This window comes from Rhinatrema bivittatum, chromosome 7 (assembly GCF_901001135.1).
Source record: "Rhinatrema bivittatum chromosome 7, aRhiBiv1.1, whole genome shotgun sequence".
Classification (NCBI taxonomy): Eukaryota; Metazoa; Chordata; class Amphibia; order Gymnophiona; family Rhinatrematidae; genus Rhinatrema; species Rhinatrema bivittatum.
Genome location: NC_042621.1, coordinates 108,217,894 through 108,231,968, shown reverse-complemented (window position 1 = coordinate 108,231,968; position 14,075 = coordinate 108,217,894). Strand labels below are relative to the sequence as shown.

The following is a 14,075-nucleotide window of genomic DNA, read 5'->3' as shown; positions in this document are numbered from 1 at the left end:
GAAAACGAAATTCAGGTAAGTAAATTCTCCATTTCCTAGCATGTAGCAGATGACTCCTTTCAGAAAGCGGGAGACATCCAGGTGAGAGGCTATGCTGCTGCTCTTGCTTTTGGTTGCGTAGCATGACAATGCGGCCACCTGTACCTTGTTGGAGTTGAGAGACAATCCCTTCTGTAGGCCGTTCTGCAGGAATTCCAAAATCGCAGGAATTTTGACTGAGCGTGGTATGATGTTGCGGTCCCCACACCAGGCTTCGAATACTCTCCAAATCCTTATGTATGTTAGGGATGTGGAGAACTTGCATACTCAGAGTAGGGTGTCAATTACTGCCCCCGAGTATCCGCTCTTCTTCAGGTGAGTCCTCTCAATGGCCAGATTGTAAGAGAGAATCAAGCTGGATCCTCGTGGAGGATCGGTCCCTGTTGGAGCAGGTCTCTGTGTGGAGGTAGCGGGAGGGGGCTCCCTGTCAGCAGTCTTTACATGTCTGAGTACCACGGTCTTCTTGGCAAGTCCGGGGCCACTAGAAGTACTGGTCCCCTGTGGTGTTCTATCTTGTGGATGATTGCGCCCAATAGGGGCCACTGTGGGAAAGCGTATAACAGAGTCTCCTGTGGCCAAGTGTGTACCAGGGTATCGATTCCCTGGGACTGGGGTTCCCGCCTGCGGCTGAAGAACTGGGCACTTGGGCATTGGACCGCTTTGCAGGAGGTCCATGGTTAGTGTTCCCCAACGGTTTACTATCAATTGGAATGCTGTGGTCAACAGCCTCCATTCTCCTGGGTCTAGACTTTCTCTGCTGAGGTAATCCGCAGCAACGTTGTCTTTCCCAGCGATGTGGACGGCAGAGATCTCTTGAAGATTCACTTCTGCCCATGACATTAGGAGGTCTATTTCCAGAGACACCTGTTGGCTTCTGGTTCCTCCCTGATGGTTGATGTAGGCCACTGTTGTGGCATTGTCTGACATTACTCTGACTGCTTTGTCACGGACTCTGTGACCGAACCGTAGGCAGACTAGTCTGACTGCCCGAGCTTCTAGGTGATTGATGTTCCATCCTGACTCTTTTTTGTTCCATTGCCCTTGGGCGGTTAGCTCCTGGCAGTGTGCTCCCCATCCTCGTAGGCTGGCATCCGTGGTTAGCAGGATCCAGGTTGGTGAGGATAGTCTCGTTCCCTGGCTCAGATGACCTTCTTGTAACCACCATTGTAGACATACGGTGTAGTTCTGGGACAGTGGATTCCATCATGATAGTAGTGAGCGTTGTAGGGGTCTCATGTGAGCTCGTGCCCATGACACTACTTCCAGTATGGATGCCATGAGGCCGAGGACTTGAAGGTAGTCCCATGCTGTGGGGCAAAGTTCGCTCAACAGGGTTCGTAACTGGGTCATCAGTTTTGATCTCCTTGTTGGTGTCAGGATGACCTTGTCTTATTTGGTGTCAAACCGGACTCCCAAGTATTCTAGAGATTGGGAGGGCTGCAGGCAGCTCTTGTTTTTGTTGACCACCCACCCGAGGCTCTCCAGTAGAGTTTTGACTCTGTTAGTTGTTTTTTGACATCACTGGCTCTTTCAACTACCAGCAACTTCTTCAGCATAACTTTGGCAGAGTCAGAATTTGATCTCTCAGCAGATTTATTATTTTTTGCATGCTTCATTGGACCATCCTGTTGGAATGCTCTTCCCACTGATCTCCGCACAGAGCCCAGCCAGTAAAAATTTAGAAAAAGCTAAAGACCTGGCTCTTTAAGCAGGCATTCCCAGCATAGGCCTTCCAGCTTCTCTTAATTACCCTTGTTATTAATTATCAAGCTAATTTATTTTATGTCATCTCGTTGTTATCTTCCATGTGATTATTGTTATGCTAACTATTTCAAGTTTCTTTTATATTATCTTATGTTTATTACACCCCTGTTCCACCCCCCCCCCGTTCTCTGTATTTCTCTTAGTTCCATGTAAACCAATATGATGTACCCACGGATGTCGGTATAAAAAAGTTGTTAAATAAAATAAATAAATAAATAAATAAGAAGGCAACCTTCCCTCCTTGCCCCTAAGCAGCATGGCCTGGAATTGGCTCAGGGCACTCCTTCAGGACACATTTATCCCTTTAATAGGCAGGATGATCATTCTACCATGCTGTTAGGAAATAGGTACTTATTCACTTTCTCTTACTGGGGCTCCTCCAAATGGATGTGTAATTGTTTCATTTCATGGTTCCCTCCTTTTTTCCTTCACACATCCTTTCTCTGATAAGAAGACACTTTATTTAAAAAAAAAAAAAATGGCTGCCTGAGATTAGGTAGGGAGGACTCCCTCAGAATTCACAGTTTCAACCTTGCTGCCAGCCTAGCACTGGCTGTACTTAAAACACTCCACCAGAGTGGGATGAGAAAGAGAAGCCGCTCTGCCTAATTATACCTTTTTGGACACTTCAGGTTGCATCAGGTATTTCACTAGCCCCAGAGGGCTCACAATCTGTCTACCTGAGGGTGAAGTGACTTGCCCAAGATAATGTGCAGGCCGATGCCATATCTGTGTGCATTAAAAGGGCACTCATGATTCGAGCACCCGCTCTCTTATCGCGTACCGATCCAGATCTCCCGGGCGCCAGACTTAATATTTAAACCGGCTGCGGTGGTAAAAAGGAGGCACTATTGTTTCCTATTATGTTCTCCTCTTATGGATCCGCTCCCGTCCCAAGGATTTGTGGTCTAATTGTAAACATTTGGCTTTCCTTAAATATTATTCTAATACTTTTATTTTCTGTTGTTTCTGTGCAAAGCTAATATGCTTTGTAATTATGCTAACATTTAATAATAATAAATTTAAATAAAAAAAAGGCGGCACTAGCACTTCCTCGGCATTGGGCACTCAGGAGAGGTGGCTGGCAGTGGGTTAGGAAAACGGACACTCAATTTTACGAGCATCCGTTTTCCTAACCTGTGCACAGCCATAGGTTAAGGAAAATGGATGCTCGTTAATCTGGTGTCCCTTTTCCTATCTTGACTGCTGACACACTTTTTTTTTTTTTTTTTTAGGGTTCTCCTTTTTCGGTTCTTTCAACTTAATATTGCCACGATATTAAGTTGAAAGAACTATAGAAAAGCAGTATTTTCTGCTTTTCTGTAAACTTTTTTGGCACCTCAAGAACGAATGCTTGCTCCAGGCAGACGTTAATTTTTTAGAGTAAAAATGTGTGCATTGGGTGCACATTTTATTTTATTTTTTGCATCAGGGTGGGGTGGGGTGGAATAGATAATAGCCTCATCAACATGAATTTACATGTGATGAGCGCTATTAGCTACACACTCAGTTGGACACTTGTTTTGTATGCACTAAATCCTGTTTTGCATCGGGGGTTATGTATGCGCATCCAAAAGGCGCGTCCAGTTGCGTGTTGAGCCGTGCGATGCGGCCAGCGCAGTGTTGCATCAGCCTGAACGAGAGTGGGATCTGAGCTCTGGCTTCCCTGCTTTGCAGCTACTCCTTGGGGAATTCTGCGCTACTGTGGAACACAGAATTTGCGCAGAATTGCCAAATTCTGCTATTTTCTGCGCAGAATTGCCAAATTCTGCGCAGAAAATAGCAGGAGAGACCCGGCATGCTGCGAACGGAGCGCGTCCCGTGGCACATGCTCCGTTTGCGGCAAAGATGAAGGCCCAGTGCGCCGTTTGCGGCAAAAAGGGAAGGCCCCCGTGTGCCACAGGACGCGCTCCGTTCGCAGCGAAGATGAAGGCCCGGCGCGCCGTTCGCAGCACACTGGGGCCTTCCCTTTTCGCCTTGAATGGCACGCCGGGCCTTCATCTTCGCCGCGAATGGAGCGCGTCCTGCGGCATGCCGGTGAGAGAGAATGTGTGTCAGAGAGGGGAGGGGAGGGTGAGAGAGAGAGAGCAGGAGGGTGTGAGAGAGAGCATGGGGGGGGGGGGATGCCGGTGAGAGAATGTGTGTGTGAGAGAGGGGAGGGTGACAGAGAGCATGGTTGGTAAGAGGGGGGGTGGGGAGGGTGAGAGAGAGCATGAGGGTGTAAGCGAGAGCATGGGAGGTAAAAGAGTGTGGGTTTCAGAGAGAGGGAGCCTATATGAGGAGATTGTGAAGGAGTGTGTATGTGTGTGTGAGAGATTGGGAGCTCGTGTATATGAAAAAGGGATCATGTGTGAGGGTGCCTGCCTGGGTGAAGGGATTGTGTATGTGTGAGACGGAGCCTGTGTGAAGGGCTGCGTGAGAGAGAGACATAGGTAGCCTGTGTGAGGATGTATGTGTGAAAGAGAAAGGGAGCTTGTGTGGGTGTGTATGCAAGAGAGAGGGGATGTGTGTGTGCGAGAGAGTGAGGGAGCCTCTATGAGGTTGTGTGTATGTGGAAGGGACACTCTTACAGTGAATTTCTAGGGAAATTCTGCTCAAAATATTTAAAATTCTGCAACTTTAAGTAATAACTTTTTTCTGTAATAATTTAAAATGTAATTACTTAAAGACTGCCATGTAAATTGTGTTATTTTGAGCAATATAAAGTTTGCAGAATTTTCAGTATTTTTGTGCAGAATTCCCGCAGGAGTAAATTTTCAGCCTACTACTCTAACCACTAGGTTACTCTCCTCTCCCTCCCTGTCCCCTACCCCACCGAACAGCAACATTTACAGTATAAATGTATTTTGTTGGTTCTGTATTAAGGTCAACAACTGCTAAAGTATCCCATTTTCACTTGGACAAGTACAGCAAAAAAAGTGGCAACAAATAAGTATGCAAACACAGGGTCTAATAAATCAATATATAACACATTTTTGCTCTCAACCCTATCCCCAAAAGCCTGTGAACTTTGAAGGTTACTAATACAGTTATTAGCATTAGTGTCTCGTCTGTCCTCACCAGTACAAGAAAATATTTTCTAATCACTAGCAATATAAATCTCTCTCAGGTTAGAGAAACAGAAGAAACACCTCACTTGTCACTAAATAAAATGCATCTCAACTGCCTTCTTTCCCCCTACAAAACGGCTCTTGTAGGGCCCGGGGCAGAAAGGATAGGGGATTATCATGTGATAAATCTGACAAACGTCTGCTTCCGTACGTCTTTTAAACCCGGAAGTACCCCGAAGCACTACAATTATCAGACGTGAAAAAAACCAGACAAATAAAACAACAAACCATTCCCAGTTTTGCCATTCTATGGAACATGTTGTTCACATTACAACCGAATTTTAACTTTTGTCTCTTTTCCTCATTCCCAGTTCCAGCCCTCACCTTCTTCCAAGATTCGTGCACTCCTGCAGTTTGTTTAACGCGTCCCTTTAACATGTCCTTATGTCCACAGCAAGGAATACTGGGAATTGTAGTTGTCGAAAGCTCCAGGCGCCCTATTATTGTCAAACAGCGCAAACAATTTAACTCGTATCTTATTATTTAAAGAGTATTATATAATATCGGTACTTCGAGATACCAGTTTATTGGTCTTCTAATGCAGGCAAGTTAAATTACTAAATAGTCCTGACACACCAGGACTAGTATTCCCAAAATGTACTGCATTGATGATGTGTCTGACTTTCTATTCTTAAAGAAACAGAAGTAATGTATGTGGCTCCTAGTTCTATATCTCATTGAGTCCTTGCGATGCGATGGACAGATCTCCAATACACAGGAGAAGGAAAGTAAAGAGTTAAACTCATGCGGTTTTTAGCTGGCTAAAAGGACTGGCAATAGTAATTGGTATCGTTGCTTTTGTGACTTTTATGAGTAAATCCTGAATGATGCAGCTTGGAGTAACAACCTTTTCAAAGTTCTTTGAATAGTTTCTTTACAGTAGAAATAAAACTTGAGTTAAAAAAAAACCAAAATAGTAATAGCTGGTCCAGGTAAAAACCAATTAAAGCCCTGTTTAAGTACTCTTTAAGAATTTGCAATTGCAGATTGATCAGGTTAGGTCTCTAGAGGCTGCATAGTTAGTAAATGCTGCAGATAAAGACCAAAATGGTCCATCCAGTTTGCCCAGCAAAGTTATAACCGCCGCTAAGTGTAAGTTATCCCCATGCTTTCTTTGTTTTAGAGTTATAATTACCGAAATTTGACCTGCACTAGAAAAAAAATCCCCAAATAAGAATCTATATAGAATTTGAATAGCAGGCTGTAGAAAGCAGTTTTTTTTATATAACTACATATTTAAGGTTGTAGCCTGCACACATGTTTTAGTACATTTAATTGTAAACAACTTAAAAATACTCTTAAAGGAGCAACTGAAAAATAAAACGTGTGCACTTAAAACCTGTCAAAGGAGAAAGAGTCCTGACAAAATCAGGGCAGATCACTGCTTCCCTGTCGCACACATTTCTAAACAAAAGTATTTAAGAGGACAAAAAAGGTGCAAATTAATTAGGTACCAAGAGGGATGGGAAGCCGGAGCAAGCTGAGGTAACATTTCCACGCGGCACGCCCACCCTGATAGCAGGGCTCCATTTCTTGCTCGAGGCACTGGAGTACATCATTGCTCTGCATATTACTAAACCTGTAACAGCAGAATTTAGCAGAAAACGCACAAGCAGTCCCTCCAGTCTTGTCCACACAGCCAATGTTCCCTTTAATTTTCACAGGGTTGTTTGCAAGTATGCTCTGCACATCACTTTTGCAGTTGAGTGGCGGGGGGAGGGGGGGTGTATGTGTACCTCTCCCACCAGTGATCTGTTTACAACTGCTGCAGCCCTCCATCAGGGACCAACACTTTGTCTTTCTCTTTCATTTTCTCTTCATTATCATCTCTTCTCACGCCTCCCTAGTTTTTCTCACGTCTTTCAGCTCTCACCAAGCCCTCCACTCCATTTCCTCTTTCCTTCCTTTTGTCTCCCATCTCCTCCACCTCATTCCCCTCTTCCCATCTCCACATCTCCCCTCATGCCTATAAATGACTCCTTTTCCATTCTTACCCTTGCCGCTGCTATCCCTCCATTTTTCTTTCCCGAAATCTGCCCTTCTGCCCAGAGGCATACCCAGGGTCTCTGGCACCCAGGGGCCAATGCATTTATGTTGTCTCCCCTGTGCATCTCCCCCCATCCTCCTTGTAAAAAAGCTTGCAGTCACAGAAATTCATACAAATCCCGAAAAAGAAATGAGGCAAAGCTTCCCTGCCTGAAGATAGGCTGCCAAATGTTTCCTTTGCCCCTTCCCTGAGTCGTATTGCATGCAAACAAAACACAGCCTCTGATAAAGAATGAGACCAAGAGCCAAGGACTGTGATGTACATTTTCTAAAGTCTTCCAAAATTTCCCTGTCCTGTAAAAAAATAGTATTATTAAGATACCTATTCCCCAAAAACAACAGAGAAAATCTAATTCTTTCCATGTCCCATCTCAGAGAAACAGAAGCAATACGAGTCCTACTCTTCCAGTCCCCAGCAGTCTTGCTCCCGAGCCTCCTCTCCCGTCCCAGACCTCCCAGCCAGACTCATATGCAGTGCAACAATGCAAAAACAGAAACATCATCATTCCTCATAAAACGAAATCAAGAAATATAGATCAATCCTAATAGGAAACCATACTAATAAAAACAGTATTTCAAACCAGGTGACAGAGCATCTAATAAGGATAATATAGTCCAGTGCAATAAAACTAATAAGGATAACACATTTCCCCCTCTCCATACCTGGGAACTTTTTATTTTCAGTCATCCTGAATTTATATTTAAGTTAAGTTGTATTTATACTTATATTTAAGTTATATTTATAGTTATATTTATATGTGATATGTTAAGAAAATATATGTTAAGAAACGCTGTTTAATGTAACGCCTTTATTGCGACAGTTATTGTTCTATGTAAACCGACCTGATTCGATACTTGTATTGAGAATGTCGGTATATAAAAATCCGAAATAAATAAATAAATCCTGAAATAGTTGTGGAATAGTGAAAAGGATGTGTGTGTGTGTGGGGAGGGGGGGGAAGGTAAAGGAAATACAAAAACTTTCTCCTCTCTGACATACACACACAATCAACCGTTCTACCTTCTCTTCTTACTCCCCCTTCCCCTTCAGTCTCACTCACTTACCCCTCTTCCCTTCCCTCCCAGTCACTCACACCCACTCACCTTCCCTTTCTTCTCAGTAACTCACCTCCTCTCTTTCACTCATCCCTTTCCTTCCCTTTCAGTCACCCACCCTCCTGCACCTCTGCCTTTGGGCAGGATGGGATCCTCTGGTGGCCACGGGCAGGGCCGGTACTAGCATTACTATGCTAGCCCCCTCCTTGTTCCCTTTTTTTTTTTTTTTAAACACATAATGTTGATTTTTCCAGTAACCAAAACACAGTAGAAACTGTCAGTGCCACACTCTGCTGCTGAAAAAGGCCATGCTCCCTCCGGCAAGCTAAACTTTTAAAACTGACACTCCCTCTGAACCTCAATGTCAAAACTGGGCAGGAGTCATCCACTAACCAGTATGTAAAAATGGTGCCGGCTGGTCCTGTAACTGGCACCACTTCATGTACAGAAATGCATGCACTGTTGTGGTTCCAACCAGTAAACCCATATGGTACTAGGTCTATTGTAACATGTGTTGGGTATGGATTTGGCCCTCAGAAAGTCTTGAGTAAACTAAATGACAATAATGATATAGTAAACTTCCTATACTAAAACAGTACTAGCTACCAGTACTCAAAAAGGAATAACCCTATCTATGAAAAGGCAACAACACTGCAAATATTATACCAGGCCTTAAAACACTAATACACGTCCTGTGGGAAAAACAGAACAAACCAGGCTGCTATAAATCCCTACATAGAAACTACAAGCTAGCAGAATAACCCACCTCAGCTGGTCATGTGGAATACAGACTCACCCTCACTAAATACAGAATAGAAAGACCATAAAGTATAAACAGAAACATGTAGTCAGAAACTGAACTGGAAACTGCAACAAACCAGACTCTGTATGCAATGCAGCAATGGAGAAACAAACATCACCAGTCCTCATAAATCATTCATCAAACAATAAAATCAAGGAATATAAATCAATCCTATTAGTAAACCATATTAATAAAACATAATATTTCCAATGAGCTGAGGAATAGAATAACATCCAATAATTAAGATGTATTTATTTATTTATTTAAAATCTTTTCTATACCATCGTTTGGTCGGGCACCATCACAACGGTTTACAGAGTGGCACATATATTTAAAGTTCAGCTTGTGAAATGCTATTTTACAAAGTACCAATATAGATTCGGTTACATTTATCAATTATACAGTCTATATGAATGGTGACATGGAACTTTCCATATGTATGATTAGTATGGTACCCATATAAGTATAGTACTTTAAACTGTCTCTATCTAGCATTTAGAATTAATGTGTGAGAAAATAATAAACATAATAAAATATGCACGGATGCATCTATTATTTATTAACTGTTAGCAATATATACTAATTCGTTAATTTGATTAATCTGTTCAATGTAAACCGCTAAATGAAGCGATAGTTCTTGTTTCTTGTAAACCGGGGTGATATGTATATTATACAGGAACCTCCGGTATATAAACCCTATAAATAAATAAATAAATCTATGTGACTTTGTTCTGTGTGTTGATGTTCCATTGCCTGTTAGTTCATGTTTCTATTCTCATGCAAAATTTTTTTTAAATTTTCCAAATAGCAATAAAAAATTTCAAAATGGCAGACATAGACACCTAATAACTAAAACTAATAAGGATGGAAAATTCACTGCACTACATACCTGAAAACATAATTTCCAGTCACCCTGAGCATGTCGTGGATTAGTGGGGCAACACAAACTTTCTTCACACACACACAGAGGCAGGCTCACATTCACACATATACACACTTCAGACAGATTCCCATTCACACACCCACCCAATCAGGTTCCCATTCACACATACATACACCGAGGCAGATTCCTGTACACACACATACACCAACCTAGCCAGATTCCCATTCACACATACACACAGTCAGGCACCCATTCACAAACACACACACACACACACACACACACATACACTCTCCTCTTCAGGAGTAGATAGGGGAGCCTATTCTACTGCTTCTTCTTGTGTGCCAGCCCCTGAGCTAGCAAGATCAGCATAGAGTAGTGCTAGCCACCCGTGGTTTGGATACTGAACGCTGACACAGAGGAGCAGAAAAATGGGCTCCCTCCTCTTCTTCCACCACTGGAGGGATGGGGTCCACTGGCAGTTTCAATGCCCTCCTCTTCATTTCGGCCGCCAGTGGGATGGGGTCCACTGGCGGCTTTGCGGGTCTCCTCGGCCACTGATAGGATGGGGTCCACCGGCAGCCTCACTGCCCTCCTTTTCATTTTGGCCATTGATGGGATGGGGTCCATCGGTGGCCTCACAGCTCTCCTCCTCTTCTTGGCCACCGTTGCCCTCTCTAGTTGTGCACACCCTGTAGTGCCGGACCTAGCCACAGGTCTCTTCCACCTCTGCCGCTAGATGGGATGAGATCCCCTGGTGGCTGCAAGGCCTTTTCATGGCTGGGTGGGATGGGATCCCCTGCCCCCGTGTGCCCTCTATAGCATGGCGCCCAGGGGCCTTGGACCCCCTCACACCTCCTCGGTATACCACCGCTTCTACCTCTTTACCCCCTTCCCCAGCATTCACCCTCCTGCCTTCTTCCCTGCCAAAAGCATCCACTCTCCTGTCTCCTTCCCTACTTACTCTGCATCTGCTCCATCTCTTCCCTCCTTCCGCCAGCATACGTTCCCCTGACTCTTCTGTCCTGTCCAATTATGTGCCTTCCTTCTCCTTACACCTGTTCCTCAGCATTTGCAGCCTTCTTCCTCTTCCTCTCCTCCCAGCATGAATTCTCTGTCTCTCCTTTTCTTGTCTCTCTCCCTAACACAGGGCTAGGCAACTCGTGGCCTGCTGAGCAGGATGGGCGCTGCTTGCGGCCTGCCAAATGTCTGCATTTCTTGGCTGCGAGCAGGATGGGTGCTGCTCACGGCCCGCCGATTCTCTACTCCTCTCAGCCGTGAGTGGGATGGGCTCCCCTCGCGGCCCCACATGGTTGCTCTTTGCTGCCCCCTAATGGCTGGCACTCTAGGCAACCACCTGGTTCGCCTGTTGGGTTCGCACCAGCCCTGGATATTCACAGTGAACATGCAAGGGATAGATTTGCATGCATTGCCTCCATTGCATTGCCACCTGAATGTATTCTGCTTTGAAGTGCCAAAAAAGCGGAATATAAAAATAAATAAATATGCTAATCTCATGCATTATGAATTTTGAACCTGCTTGCGATGCCAGCACAGTTGGGGGAGAAGCAATCAGTATTGGCAGCATGGGGTTCCCAGTGCTCCTGCCACTTGTGAGATGTCACTCCTTATCCAGAGCAGCTGTTCACTTTCCTCCTCTGAACCTCACTATCATGGGTATATGAACAGACAAGATCCCCTATCCAGCACTTTTCCCTTCCATTGTTTAACCATCAAACTTTGTAATAATCTAAATTGCTACCAATACCTCATGAGGCTGTTGCCCAAACATCCAGCCTTCTAGGACCATTGTGCTTCTTTCCAGACAGACCTGGCATAAGCACCTCCATTTCCACTAGGACGTCTAGATATTACTGTACATGCAGCCTGCCAGACAGACCCAGCCTCTAGTTGGCTCCGACACTGCGGTTTACAGACAGACCTAGCTGCATGGTCAGAGGTTCTCAACCCAGTCCCCAGGACACAACTAGCTGGTCAGAGTTTCAGGATAGCCACCATGAATATGCAGGAGATACATGTGTATAGGATGAAGGTAGTGCCTACAGATCTATCTCCTGCATATTCATGGTGGCTATCCTGAAACCCTGACCGGCTAGGTGTGCCCCAAAGACTGCCTACAGAACCCCTGCCCCAAGGGCTTATAACACTTAATACTACCCGCCGCGCTGCTCATTCTGGCAGTCCCAACACTTGTTGCACTGTCTGAATAAGACACTTTAAACACTTGCCACTGGGTTGTGCTTCTGCTATCTCTACAATTTTTTTTTTCGCAAATAAGGATTCTCTGTGTTTATCCAATGCCTTTTTGAAGTCTGCTACTGTTTTCGCTTCCAGCACTTCCTCTCGGAGGGTATTCCATGCACCCACCGTCCTTTCTGCGCAAAAATATTTTCAAATTGATATAACAGAGGTACACTATAAGAAGGACAACTACACAATCGCTGAATAATAACCTCCCAAAGATCAAGAAATGACACCATCTATGTGGCCATCATAATAGGCACTTCCAGTACAATTTACTTTCGTTTGCCTTATATATAATCATCAGCCATGAATATTCAGAATTTTACTGGATATCGCCAAAAGAATTCTCCCACCAAATTTACAACTGCCTCATGCATCTGAAGAAAAAATGTCCTGTGCTTGCTTACAGACGTCAGGGAAAATCCAGACTTTTTGGCCTAGATAGGAAACTTCTCTCTACCTAAAATACAACCTCATTAAGAGGTCCTTATCAGCTTCAAATACACAATTATTTATTATTTACAATTATTTCTAGCCCCTTTCTTCAAGGTTCAAAGCAGATTACAATAAAAGCATTCATAAAAGTTAAAAAAAACCCCAAGAATACAAGAAATTAAAAGAGTGGCACGAAGCTTAACTTCTTCTGTAGATTGTGCCAAAAAAAGCAACCAGATAAATCAAGACTGTCTGCTGACACTGGAAGATCATCTGCCAACACATCTGCACCCTCTTCCCTTCTTTTAAACACAAGTAAAATATTGTATTCAAAGGAGCTAAAGCAATTGCAGAAATATGTAAAACGTCCAGCATGGTTCCTTAGGACCAATAGGGGGAGAACGAGGAAAATCCCCAAGCCTTCCCTGCATAGCAACACTCTCTTTAATGGTGGAGATTTTAAAATCCTGTAAAACTACACAACACTGAAACCCAGCTCCTGAGTTTTCCCCTTCAGTCCGTCAACAGATGTTCTTAAATCAGACACCTGGCACTGAACAACGTCTAGAGAAGCAGCAAAATCATCAGTCCTTGTCCTCATTGTCCTCCTGAGAGCCGTAATAGCTTGCCACATATCTTCAAGCCTGAAGAGGTCTCTCCAAAGCCAAAGTCCATGAGAAGTCAGGGGGCCGAACGGGAGTCGAGGAGATGGCATTCTTCCTTCGTGCCCCCCCCCAGCTCCCTGCTTCCATCACCAGCAGCAACCTCCTCCTGCGGGCCCCCTCTCTACCGAGGCCGCTGCCTTCAATGCAAGGTTTACTTCTAAGCTGCCGGACCCCCTTCGCAGGTTGAATGGCAGAAGACGACACTGTCGTCCCCCCCGTCCCCCCACAGCCTCGCTCAGTAGGCCACGAGACCGGGGCCAAACGTGGTGAGCGGCAGGTCCAACACCGTTTGCTCAGTGTCACGTGCAATGAGGAACTGCTCCGAGCTCAAAGGTCTGAACCCCCCTTCGGCAGCTGCGGGATAGCCTTTTCTGTGTGGTGGAAAAGGTGGCAGGAGAAAGTGGAACCCACCACGGATTCCCCTTCCTCTTCACCATTTTCATAAAAAGCAGCAGAAGAAAAAGGTTTACATAAGAGAAAGGGATCAGCGGCATCCCACTCAGGTGACAGCATCTTAGATTCTCTCCCCCCTCCCCTCATTTTTTTTTTTTTTTTGTTTTTACCTATTTTCCTATTTTAACTAAACTGGTGGGTGTGTCTTTGCAAAAGGGGATGTTTCCTAATTGGTTTAAGAAGGCGATTGTTCGCCCTGTGCTTAAGACTAGTTCTCTGCCTGTTGATGTATCATCATCCAGCTATACACTCATTTCGGCTCTTCTGTCGCTTAGAAGATTCTAGAGAACTTGATCCTGAGTCAGTTAGCTGAGTTTGTTTTATTTATTTATTTATTTATTTATTTATTTATTTATTTGGAGGATTCATAGTATTCTCAGTGATTCTCAGTATGGGTTTTGGTGCGGGCAAAGCACCAAAACACTGCCGGTATCGGTGTCTGATTTTGTTATATGCCAACTGGATTGGAAATATTCTGTAATTGTTGCTCTAGTGGGTGTCTCCACTGCCTTTCACTCTGTGTCTCATTCTCTTCTGATGCAGAGGTTGATAGAGAT

General features: G+C 44.4%; 1 protein-coding gene across 3 annotated transcripts in view; it reads right to left on the bottom strand.

The window, feature by feature from the left end:
• FCSK (fucose kinase) overlaps positions 1 to 5,365 on the bottom strand; it is a 151,931-nt gene extending 146,566 nt beyond the window's left edge. For 2 of the 3 annotated variants that reach the window (XM_029608908.1, XM_029608910.1), the window contains exon 1: positions 5,238 to 5,365. The gene's annotated coding sequence lies outside the window, so the exon portion shown is untranslated. The remainder of the gene's footprint in view (positions 1 to 5,237) is intronic. The other variant, XM_029608909.1, reaches the window with a different exon arrangement.
• Positions 5,366 to 14,075: the final 8,710 nt, after the last annotated feature.